The sequence below is a fragment of the Ochlerotatus camptorhynchus genome, unplaced genomic scaffold (genome assembly GCF_037179485.1).
Source record: "Ochlerotatus camptorhynchus isolate MF236.1 unplaced genomic scaffold, CSIRO-AGI_Acam_v1.1 ptg000008l, whole genome shotgun sequence".
In the NCBI taxonomy this organism is placed as follows: domain Eukaryota; kingdom Metazoa; phylum Arthropoda; class Insecta; order Diptera; family Culicidae; genus Ochlerotatus; species Ochlerotatus camptorhynchus.
In genome coordinates, this window is record NW_027040500.1 from 2869791 (window position 1) to 2882329 (window position 12539).

Consider the following 12539-nt stretch of genomic DNA (forward strand, 5'->3'; position numbering starts at 1 on the left):
GGTACTGTCTTTGGTCCCAAGCTAATCGATGCACCCCTGGAAACATAGGAAACTCCACGAACCCTTCATTTTATCTGTCAAATTTTCATAGCGAATCAAAACAAACATAGTGTAGTACTAGAAATTTGACTAGAATGGGGTACGTTGATCGATTTGCTTGGGACCAATAGGCTAGTCAAGTAGTGAGCCAATTAGTTTCCACCGATTAGTGAATGTATGCGTCAGTCAGGAGAGTCGCGATTTAGCGTAACTTTTAATCTATTTTGATTGATTATCGCTTGAGTGTGCATAAAACACACTAAAGCGTGTAGTCTAGTACTTCAGAGCGTTTTTTCGCCTTTTGCGTATTATCTGTCAAAAAACGTTTTTCGTGCGAACTCGAATTGCTTTTGCTTTACGTTTGTCTGTCCTGAAATTGGCTCATTCTTTCATTTTAGTTTGTAACGAGTGGAGCGTAGTCCGCGCGCGAGTGCAGTAATTTTTCCAACAAAATTGTTTTTTTTTTCTCAAAACCGACAATAGCAATTGTGTAGTGCGTTTCCAAGACGAGCAAAAAGGGATTAACCGTGAAAAGGTGAAAATTTAATGCTAGTGCCAATTCGTGTGCTCCTATGTTCCGTCCTCTAAATTTGGTGTTCTTCGCTGTGATGGGTGACTGGTGCTGCTGGTGCTGGTGCTGGTGCTGATGATGTTTGTGAGAAGTAGAAGAAAAAGTCGCTAATGGATGTCATGTCTGTGAATTGCTCTGGCTTTTCTCATCACTAGCGACTACGTTAGGCCTATTTTCGTCGAAGGCAGGAAAGAGGACAGTCGAGCAAATAGTGATTGGTGAGGCAAAATTATAACGAAGAAACCGCACCCCGTTCCTCGGGTTTAAGTTTTGGCCGTATCTAGCGGACAAAATAACAAAACCAAAATGCAAGCCAAAAGGTAGTGTAGGAAAATTTAAAGGAAAAGAAATTTTCTTTACCATGGTGGCTTTTTGGATACCTATCTGTCGTCGTTGTGGATTGAGTGTGGTGTTCCGGTGCGCCGCCAGGTAGTTCCTTAGTAACCAAATCGGAAAAGGAAAAACGGGAAACGGACCAGCCAATTTGCATGTGTCAAAATTGAAGAAAATATTACTCATGTCTATTTTTTACCCCAACTACTTGGTCGAGAAAGGGGGCTTGAAAATATGTGCATGCAGTTAGGCTATGGATGGTGGAGCTGCTGAAAAAAGGCTGAGAAGTGAACGAACAAGCTAGATGCTAAAGTGCACCCAGAGAGGGAGAAAGAGAACGTCACGCAGACGTCGTTGTCGTTTTCTTCTTGGTTATCTTGGGCAGCCTTCGTTGTTGTTGTTGTTGTTGTTGTTGTTGTTGTTGTTGTGTATCCATCGCTTTCAGTGGTTGTGATCGGGTGGCGGATGAGTAAGGTAAATCAACTCTTGTGAGTAATCCATCCGGGTAGCTGAGTTTGCTACATTAAATAAAGAAAACCAACCCAAATTTTGGGTTGTTTTTCTTTAGGAACTAAGATAAAGCTCAAATGAAGGCGATTAGGTATGTTGTGCAACAAACTTTAGTTATCATATAATGCAGCGGTGGTCAAACTTTTGCCAATTGCGACCCACTATGGAACATTCCATAAGCTTGCGACCCACCAATTTTAAATACGGATGATCCAAAATGACTTTAAAATGTAAACAAATTGCTTGAAAGTGCAGGATTACCTGAAACCCAATAACAATAACAGAATGGCTTTGAAACAACTTGTGAACCACAAAATAGCCCTGAAATTATCTTAAAAAGTAATTGAAACATTTGCGTAGTATCAAAACGACAAAGTAGTATTAAAACCTCAAAACGACGAAACTATAAAACATACCGAGGCCGGGTAAACTTTCAACATCGAAATAACATTAAAAGCAAAAAAAAAATCCTTTAATCGACACAAGTTGTAACTTTGTTCTCTTAACATCAATTGAGCTGAAACGTTCGCCACAGAACTACAAATATGTTCAATTTTACGATTACAAAGTATCAAATTTTTAGAAGCACCTGCCGGAAAGTGAGACACTAGGTAAAATTGCGTATATACAGATACTGTCACTAGCGGCTAGCACTTTGGTTTTCTCAAGTCATGTTTCATCAGAGACGGAAGGCTCAGTAATCCACAACGCCCGCCCATGACGGCACACTGTCACGACAAGAGCTAGATATATCGGCCATAAACCAACCGTCTCCAACGCTCCATTATGACATGATAAAGCCCTCCCACCAACGTCAAGGTGCAAAAACTAGCCATAGCGAGGGAATATATCAAAATATATTTTGATATTTTAATTATCTTGATTTAGACTTAAAAACAAAAGTATCCGTAACAAACATTGTTCAGCACAAAAAGCTCTATCTTTGCGTTAGTTTTCGAAAATATTTAATTGTTTTTGTTGATATTTAGAATTATTTGATGATGTTTCCAAATATATCTAAGTGGTCTTGCCCCTTGCTCCCACTAAACGTGCTTTAAAGTCCTCATTTAAAATCTCCTAAACACATCCCTGTGCATGGGTACCGTGGAGGCACCATATTCGAAGCGGTTCCTAAATTGACGTACTCAATAATGTTCGACTATTTTCAGTCATTATTTTTGAAATGTTACTTCTGCAAATATTAGTTCCTGTGCTCTAGGGATGATGGTGTAACAAAGTTTTGAAAAATATCTTGTCAAAATCGAGATGCGATAAAAATTAGACGAGTGCGTCATCATTAGGGACGCGTCAAATATGGTGCTGGCACGGTACCAGCAAACGCTGATTAGCAATTTCCCGGTGTTATCCCGATTGTTCCTGAAATGTTTTGATTTTTTTCCGATTGTTTGATATACTTTTAAATTGAGCATCAAATTGAATTCGATGGAGCCGAAGAGATCACACGGTAAAATGGATCATTACTAAGACGGCAGCATTTTTCAAAATCATGAATTTTGTTTTGCGTTCGAAGTCTTCTCGTTCTTCTTCTTCTTAATTCCTTTATTTAATGTCAACCATTGACCCGCATCGATTGCCATCCATAGACGAATGCCAAGGAGGCGGCGGCTTCTACACCTGGTAGATATCGCACCCATCAACACATTGGCCGGGACGAACGGTGAAGGAAGGCGGGACCAGAGATGTTTTTGTCTCAGAAAAATCCCAACACCCTGGGGCATTGTACAGGTTTTTATTGGATATCCTCAAGCATTTCCTTTAGAAGCATTTCCCTTCCCAGAGTTCTTTTAAGAATTCTTCTAAAATAAATTTGAGATTCTCTCTGGGAATCTCTTAACAATTTATTTATAAGAGTACAGAAATTGTCTGCATAACACAAAAAAAAATAGATTCGTCCTTAGATTCTCATTGACTTTTAATGTTTTTTTTTCTTCTAAGAATTTACTGAAGTTTCTTTATTCTATTTTTTTCATTTGCTTGTATTCTCCCTATAATTCTCATGCAATTCACCTCAAAGTGTGTTTCAAATTTTGCTCCGAATTATCTTGGAGTTCTCCTCTAAATTCTTATTTAAATTCACTTGGAATTGTGCTTAAATTATCTAACCACTGTTTTCGAGATGCCTTTGGAATTATCCTCAGAATTCCCTTAAAGCTCTTCGAAAAATTCCTTGATTCCCTTGATATTTTTAACGGATCCTGTAATCCTCTTCACAATCATCATGAAATTTTCCACAGAGCTAGTTAAAATTGTTACTGTGTACTCTCATAATTGACATGGAGTTCTAGTCAAAACTCTCTTAGAGTTTTCCCAAAACTCCCTTGGAAATTTTCTCTGAAATACCCGAGGGGGGTGACATATCTAAATCTCAATTCTAGATGCTCAAAAAGTCTCACACAAACGAATCAATCTTCGAAAAATCATCTTTCATTTCTCGCATCTACTTCATCTTTTTGCAGGAAATCTTCAAAATCGACATAAATCACACAAGTAAAAATCTAGTCCAGTCCAAGGATCTTGGCATTTTTATAAAGTCCAAAATCCTAGGTTTTTTTTTCTCGAAGAGGGGACGAAGTATGTATTTTTCCCGATTTATCATTTAAATTCCTGATTTTCCCTGTTCTTTGGTCACTTGAAATTTTCGCTCCATAGTGTTCAAACGGTTTCAAATCGGGTCCTGATTAGCCTCCGAAAGTTTAAACTCATTTGATAATTAACTGACTCGGCAAAAACCATTTGAAGTTTATATGGCAATTACTATGGGAAAACAAAACTTTTTGTTCATTGTCTTATAGCCTTTTTACATATTGTATCTACTATTAACAAATTCTATATTGCTATTTTTTTCAGCCACAACTTTGCAGAAAATCGTTTTTCAGCCAAACGTCAAATTAAATAGTTATTAATTGTTTAAAAGCTTGATAATCTAATGGCAAGATTAAGCAACTGTATTGTGGGCAACACTGTATTCTGCAGTGTGACATAGTAGCCATGATGTTTGTCCTCTATTCTACGCGACATAACACCAATGTTGCCTGCTGAATAGTTGATTGAGCATAATCATAAGACAACAGTGACTTGAATCATTAATAATTTGTGTGTTTCAATTTGGAATCGTTTCAAATTTTGCATCAGTCTATTGGTCACCCTGCCTGCATCACTTTAAAACTCATCCTGCTGCTTTGTGGAGTAATGATGGACGTAATAATGGCTACAGAAGTTTTACACTCGAAGGCTTCCGGACCCTCGCATGAAATATCCCGAGTCTGGAGCCTCATTGGGGAAGTCGAAACAAAGCGTATTTCCTTCATAAACGTAGGGGTGGAACTCTTGGCCCGTCTGAGGTTTATTTATAAGAAGATAATTTCTGGCCAATTATACAAAATTTCTACCAATTCTTTGTTATTAATGTTTCAATCAATCATTAATACGGATGTCTTAATTCAAGAATTTGAAAAAAAAATATATTCGGAAATTCAAAAAACATTCTTTTATGATGCTAGATTATTATAAGTACCTAAGTAATTTCGATTTTTGACAAGTCAACACCAAATAATGTTTTGCAATTTTTGTAAGACTTCTATAATTCTCTATAATTTAGCATACGAAGATCGCCAACAGAACGAATCACAACAACAGATTTCCATAAACTGTGAATAAGTCATTTATTCTGCCGCAGGATTTCTGCGTACCTTCAGTGATGCAAAGCGCCACCATAAAACACTTCAATCTTGGACGGCTGCTTGCTTTTGCATTAACCTGAGCCCAGATCAAATTCTATCAACTTGCTTGATTTCCTTGTTAAAGCTCCGTCGCTTTGAGCCCCTGGGTGTGCCTCTGCTGCGATTTCCTGCTGGGCTTCTGCTTGCTGATTTCGTTCTGACTGACCCACCTCCATTTACGTGCTCGAATTTACATTTATAGTGGCTTCATCGATGATAGAGCTCAGCCTAGAAATCCCTTCAGCTCAATCTCATTCGGTTTTATACTTAATATAATATCGCGTAACCGGAAAATTTAACATCCGGGAAATTACTCATTGGGATTTGCTGGTCACCATGAACATGTCTCGCTGGGGATTTTTAATCATCACCACCTTATAAAACATGATTTTGGTTCAGTGTTCTATAATTTCTAAAGCTTTCGTTCGTATGCTGCGGTTTTCAAATGGAATGCTAATTTTTCTATGGATTGGCAACATCAGGGGCGGTTGTTAATTTTGGTTGGAAAATCTGGCGTCGAATGCTATTTTTCTCTAAATTGGCAATATGTTCTTCATTTTGTATGACTGCACCTCATTTCTCGGAACAAGTTTTGCTGAATCAACATGCAAACGTTACTTTGGCTGAAATATCAGTAAAATCTCGATTACTTTTTCGAAGGGACGTATCAGCTTTTGTAAACAATGCATTTGATCGTCGATTTTGCGTAACAGATAGCTCGCCCGCGCATGCTAACATTACCATCAGATAGGGGAAATTTTCCCGTACCTGATAGTGGTGTTAGTATGTGTGGAAGAGCTACCAGTTACGCCAAATCAACGATCAAATGCATTGTTTACAGAAACTGATACGTCCCTTCGAAAAATTAATCGAGAAATGTGTGGCTGCAAATGTCGGTAAAAAAAAATGTATTAAGCGAGCAATCAGTGCGAGCTGCGGAAAACAAAACATCCCAAGTTACCAAAAGTTCCGCATTCAACGATTAAAATCACTTCCAAGTTCCATAAAGTTCAAATAAAGTTCCGACCGAACCTTCAAGTTCCATAAAGTTCAAACAAAGTTCCGACCGAACCTTCAAGTTCGATAAAGTTCAAACAAAGTTCCGACAGAACTTTCAAGCCACATGAAGCAATCCGCACAAGTCTTTATTAGTAACAAAATTTAATGTACGTAAATATGAATAAATCATAATTCTTATATTTATGCAGTGCATCAACATTCTCTCCAAACATAAAAAAATAAAGAGTAATTTCCTGGATTCGAACCCGTGTATTCGGCATGCGATCTACGAACGCTAACCACTGCGCCACAAGTGTGTTGGAATACCATGCGGTCAAACACCAATTTAAAATTCATCAAGGTGTTGGTTTCGTATTCAAGTCAGCCAGCTGGCAGTGAAAACTCCAACAGTAGGCGGGACAACAGCTCACATTAATATATCTCAGATGACGTAGCGGTTCGTGCTGGGCCTCTCACGCAGAAGGACTGGGTTTAATTCTTCAAACAGCTCCGATTCTACTACTAATGCTGATAAATCAATACACATTAATAACCTGCCTTTAGAAATTACTTTTATAAAAGTGTGAACTAAATATAGAATTGGTGTAGAGCACAAAAACCTTTTTTAATTTATTTTCTAAAAATTATGATAACGGAACTTTCAAGTTCTTATAACGACTTAAAAATGAGGCTCCTGAGAATTTTATAGACCACCTTCAACCAAGCTGCTTAAGCCACAAATAGCCTTTTATCAGAACTTTTGGTTACTTGGGAATCTTGGGATGTGTGTAGTTCAGAGTTTTACAAAACGTTCAGCTGTTGAAATTATGGTAGAAAATTCCGTAATTATTTCTGAATGTGTTGATAGGCAAAAGTTCTTATTGTGGTAAGCTCCAACCGGTGCCCCGTAACGTGGGGAGATCATCTTTTAGTGGTACGTTACAGGATGTAAGATCTACCACCGATTCCTAGTCCTGACTATTTCAAACTAGAAGAACAGGATTTTCAGTAATCAAAGGAACACATCTTAGTCCTTGCTGGACTTTGAAAACTTGGACTTGGAAAAAATAAGTTAGTTATCCCAACAAACAATTCAAAGTCACAAATAAACATACGCATTGAATAAATGCTGTTTAACAGTGCACAATGCTGAATAAAACAGGATGTCAAATTATGTGCTGAAAAAAGCTCATTGAGATCGATAGATGCGCCTTTATTCCGCCGTTTGCTCTGATATTATCAATTTCCTTATTAAAAGCTTTATGAACGTTGACTGTCTTTCTTATTCAGAACCAGAAGTTTGATCTAATAACAAACTGAATAAGTGTAATTTGCACATACATTGTCGCTTTTATTCGAATGTTTTCAATTGATTGAATAAAATGCTTTAAATGTTTTCTAGCTCTTATACCACCCAACAAACAATTCAAAATCACAAATAAGCATATATATTGAATAAATGCTGTATACAAAGGTGAATACAGTCAGCATAATAGCTCTTAAAGGGTGATACGGTCAAAATTTGGTCAAGGGAAAACGCGTGTAAATCGGTGAAATCGTTTATTTAAAAAATCAAATTGAATTTCTTTTTCAAGTTCAATTAGTATAAAATTCTGGAAAAATATTCAGTTAGGCTTCCGCTTTTCCAAATCCGAATTGCCGGGCCTTACGCTTGACCCCTGCCATCAGATTTTGTACAGCCACCTTGTCCGCCTTCTTCGCCGCAGAAAGCCAGTTTGCCTTGAACTGCTGCTCGCCCTTAGCAGTTTTTTTGGTCTTCTTTAGGTTCCGCTTGACAATAGCCCAGTATTTCTCAATTGGGCGGAGCTCTGGCGTGTTGGGAGGGTTCTTGTCCTTGGGAACCACCTGCACGTTGTTGGCGGCGTACCACTCCATGGCCTTTTTACCGTAATGGCAAGATGCCAAATCCGGCCAAAACAGTACGGAACAACCGTGTTTCTTCAGGAAAGGCAGCAGACGTTTATTCAAACACTCTTTCACGTAAATTTCTTGGTTGACAGTCCCGGAAGCTATGAAAATGCTGCTTTTCAAGCCACAGGTACAGATGGCTTGCCAAACCAGATATTTCTTTGCGAACTTTGACAGTTTCATGTGCTTGAAAACATCTGCTACCTTTCCCCTTCCTTTTGCCGTATAAAACTCCTGTCCCGGAAGCTGCTTGTAGTCGGCTTTGACGTAGGTTTCGTCGTCCATTACCACGCAGTCAAACTTCGTCAGCATCGTCGTGTACAGCCTCCGGGATCGCGCTTTGGCCGTCGTATTTTGTTTATCATCGCGATTTGGAGTCACTACCTTCTTGTAAGTCGATAGTCCGGCTCGTTTTTTGGCTCGATGCACGGTTGTAGACGATACACCCAACTAATTTGCGGCATCTCGGAGAGAGAGGTTAGGGTTTTGGTTGAAACTACCGGCAAGTCTCTTTGTCGTCTCAGCGGCTTCCGGTTTTCGATTTCCCCCCGATCCAGACTTCCTGGCTGTCGACAAACGTTCCCCAAACACTTTAATTACATTTGTAACGGTTGATTTGGCAACTTTTAGCGATTTTGCCAACTTTGCGTGCGAGTAGCTCGGATTTTCGCGATGCGCGAGCAAAATTTTGATACGCTGCTCTTCTTGCTTGGACGGCATTTTGACAACTGGAGAGTGAATTCCAAAATCAAAATAGGAGCAACATTCTACACACACACACCTTCAAAATGAGGGGTGTTCAGGTTTTTTAAATGCATAATTGAAAGAAATACGTCAAGTTGATATTGACCAAATTTTGACCGTATCACCCTTTATACCACTATGCGTCCATGTTGTAATCACATGATTTGTAAATGCTTTATAAACGACGTATTAGATTCATTATTCGACAACACTGATTCAGTCTTACAACAAAGCGAAATCGATAGAGTAGTGGTTACCGTTTCCGCTTTCCAATTAGAAGGTCGTGAGTTCAATCCCAAGCTCAACCCTTTTTTTATTTGTGTAGAACATAATTAATTTAAATAGTAATCGTCGATCACATGACTCACGATAATGAATGCATTATGGTCTAGTTTAAAATATAACCGAGCATCCTTTCTTTCGACTTGGAGATGTGAAGAGGCAACATTGGTCTCATTTAAAACAACGATGAATGAATTAATTATTCCCACAGGGCCTTGAAGGAGCTAGAGTTGCGATCGGGAGTGCTGATAGGTATTTCCTTTCATGCAAGCTTTTATAGATTATTGAGTTACCATATGATGAATTCTAGGATAGCTAAGATGACAAGGCAAGCGGCTGGTGATCTGACATGTATAAGTATTTAATAAATTTTCTAATATCTGTGTGGTGCGAGCCACGTCAGAAATAATGAAATACTACAATACACTTAAGAAAACACACCCTTCCCTGCCCCCGTCCTTTTATTTTCGGGTTAATTTTCCCACAGTTGAATAATCGTTTAATAAATGTATAATAATGTCTAATCAAACGTTACTTCACATGAGAATCAAGCGTATACAGAGCATCACTGTTTTAAGGAAGCAGTGATGTATAATAAACGCTGAATAATCAAAAATGTTATCGTATAAACTCTGTTACAACTCATATAAGTCGAATAAAAGCTTCTTTACATACCTTATACAACACCAGTAGTTCAATGTTGTGGTTGAATAAATTCTCCAAATTTGTGTGAATAAAGCCTGAACAGAAGTTATTATTAAAAATAGTACAAGTACTATTAAGCACGCAGTTGAATAAAATGGCCAAGAAGTCGTTTCTTCAATAGACGATTGTTTGTTGGGTAGTCTTCATCTATGTGAGTCCTAATCTTCTATTCGTTGTTCCCTAGTTTGAAGTGGTTAGGATTAGGGTTCTGATGTATGGCGATTGTCGGTGTCATTGCTTAATTTTGTTGCTAAGGAATCCAATTTTGACTGACAGAGGGGCGCGTCTTTGGAGGGTGTTCTCACTCTTCGAAGGGTATAAATAGCGAGACCTTTCAATTAGAATCGATGCCTTGCAATGAAGGCAAGAATGCCAACTGTTTTAAAGCCGAATACTTCATAATTTCTCAATAGTGATGGAGTAATACGACATACAATAAACTAAGGACACGGGATATACTACAATAGATCAAATTATTGGTCGCAGTGGTGTTATGTCCCGAACAAAGGAGAAAAAGCTCCTCCGGTACTATCCTCAGATTAAATCCCAATCACGACTACTTTGATGATGACAATCAATGTTAATCAATAATCAATTACTTAGTTATGTATCTTGAGCACCTCCAGTGGTGCAAAGAGCTAACGTGCAAGACTTCCATTCTGGCCGGCTCCTTGCTTTACTTTAACCTGGGCTCAGGTCAAAGATGTCCTTTAGGGTTCAATCAATACGATCGTATGCAAACATTTGGCAGGTTTTCCAACCAGGACCAGTATTAACAGTTAATCCGAGTTCGAGCTAACACAGCATTATGTATTTAATAACTGAGGAAGTGCTTCAAATAACACTAAGTGGAGTGCAAGCATAAGGTCGTGTAGCAGGAAGCAGAAGGAACCCTTCAATAGGTGCGCTTTATCCAACATTTAACTTTTCTGAAGATTCGAGTTTGATTTAATTTCTAATTTACGCACTTTTTTCCCTGTTGGGAACATTGACCACTGCAATCAGCTGATAATGTAAAATTGAAGGGTGCTCATCTTGCCCCGTCCTTCCAAACTTCAGGCAATTCTAAAGTTAAACAGATGTACAGTCGAAAAAAGCTAGTTTTAGTTTACGTTGTCACAAAGTCTTTTACTTCTAGTAGCATTTATTTATTAGTTACTGTATTCATAACTTTTGATGGGAAAACAATGTTAATCATGTTTCTATTAATGCACATAACATTGCCATTTGTTAAGTTTATTATATGTTTGAAACGAAAAGTGTAAACACGGACCGAAAATCTGCGTGTCACGTCATCTGGAATGGGTCATTAGTGATTTGTGTCCATGAAGTTGCGAATCGTTTTGGCAAACCGCCGAGCTTCAAGATAAGATCTCACTTCGTATACCTAATAGTAAATGCATCACCCACCTCCATAAAATCTACCACATGATGCAATGATGAAAACATCGCGGATACCGCTTATTCATGGGCTCCCCATTTAGCACGTAATTTTGCCTTCAACACTTTTAATTTTCACTGCGCCACTTTTTTTATAATCAATAAAGTTTGTGAATGTGTGATTATTTTCCTATTCCCTATTCACCGCCCGCTCTGAGCTTTTATTATGCTATTGATCACCGCAAAGTGTGTGGTTGTCGGTTGAAGAAAAAAGCATAACACGCCACACTTTCCATTGGCCCTATTGAAACATTGTAAAGCATAGGCCTTTTTTTGGTTCGTCCAGCCGTTGTCTTAGGTTGGCGATTTATGTATATCATCACATAACCGTGAGGTGAAACAATTGTGCTGCGCTTTGCCACAGACACCTACCACACGCGGATGTGTGACGCGAATGGTTACTATTTCTATTAGGAAGATGGGTCTTCGGTATTGGTACTCGCTTGTTGAAGTTTCCGTGCAATTACTTGCTACCATTTCAGGAAGAAATTCAAGTTTGTGATGAGTGGGCGGCTGACAAATTAATTTAAACTCCGACGTGGGTTATGAAAAGTTGTTGATCCGAAATCACTTGTAAGAAACATTACAATGACGGAAGTGCCAAACAGACGAAATAAAATGTGAAGTCAGTGGCTGACGATGATGACGACAAAGTTTGACGAACGAATGTCACGAATCGTTGTGCAACAACATATGCGGAACGCAATCAGAAACAAGAGTGAGAGTGGCATTACTATCAGTGAGGCACAATGAGTCAACAACTCCCAACAATGTTTGTGATAAAAAGGTGATTGATGAAAATATTTATTCTGCACTCAGTATGTATCTGTACAATGCGGTCATCAATTTTGACTTTTCTAGGAGGTGTTTGCTTTAAGAATGTCAAGGTTGTCTTTCTTCATATGAACCATATCGTCGGTTTCGTGCAGTACTTGCGCAACCAAAAATCTATTTGTCCGTAAAATTAGCGTACGAATTTTTCAGAGTGAATTTCAATTCAAAATGTTAGCAACGCCTACTTAACGAATTTTTAAAAAATATTTTTCTAGCTCTCAATACAGATATTGACGAGTGCACGGATGGATTTGAGTTCACTCACTCGACAAAAAGTGACACAACAGCGGGGCCCTGTTTACTAAAAATGAACACATGTGTTCATTTTTAGTAAACAGGGCCCCGCTGTTGTGTCACTTTTTGTCGAGTGAGTGAACTCAAATTCATCCGTGCACTCGTCAATTATTCATGAT

The 12539-nt window shown here is 38.5% G+C and overlaps 1 protein-coding gene across 2 annotated transcripts in view; it reads left to right on the top strand.

Moving 5' to 3' along the window:
* The first annotated feature begins 448 nt into the window (after nt 1–448).
* Nucleotides 449–12539, top strand: part of ssp2 (short spindle 2) — a 54970-nt gene continuing 42879 nt past the window's right edge. For both annotated transcript variants that reach the window (XM_065218383.1, XM_065218387.1), the window contains exon 1: nt 449–574. The gene's annotated coding sequence lies outside the window, so the exon portion shown is untranslated. The remainder of the gene's footprint in view (nt 575–12539) is intronic.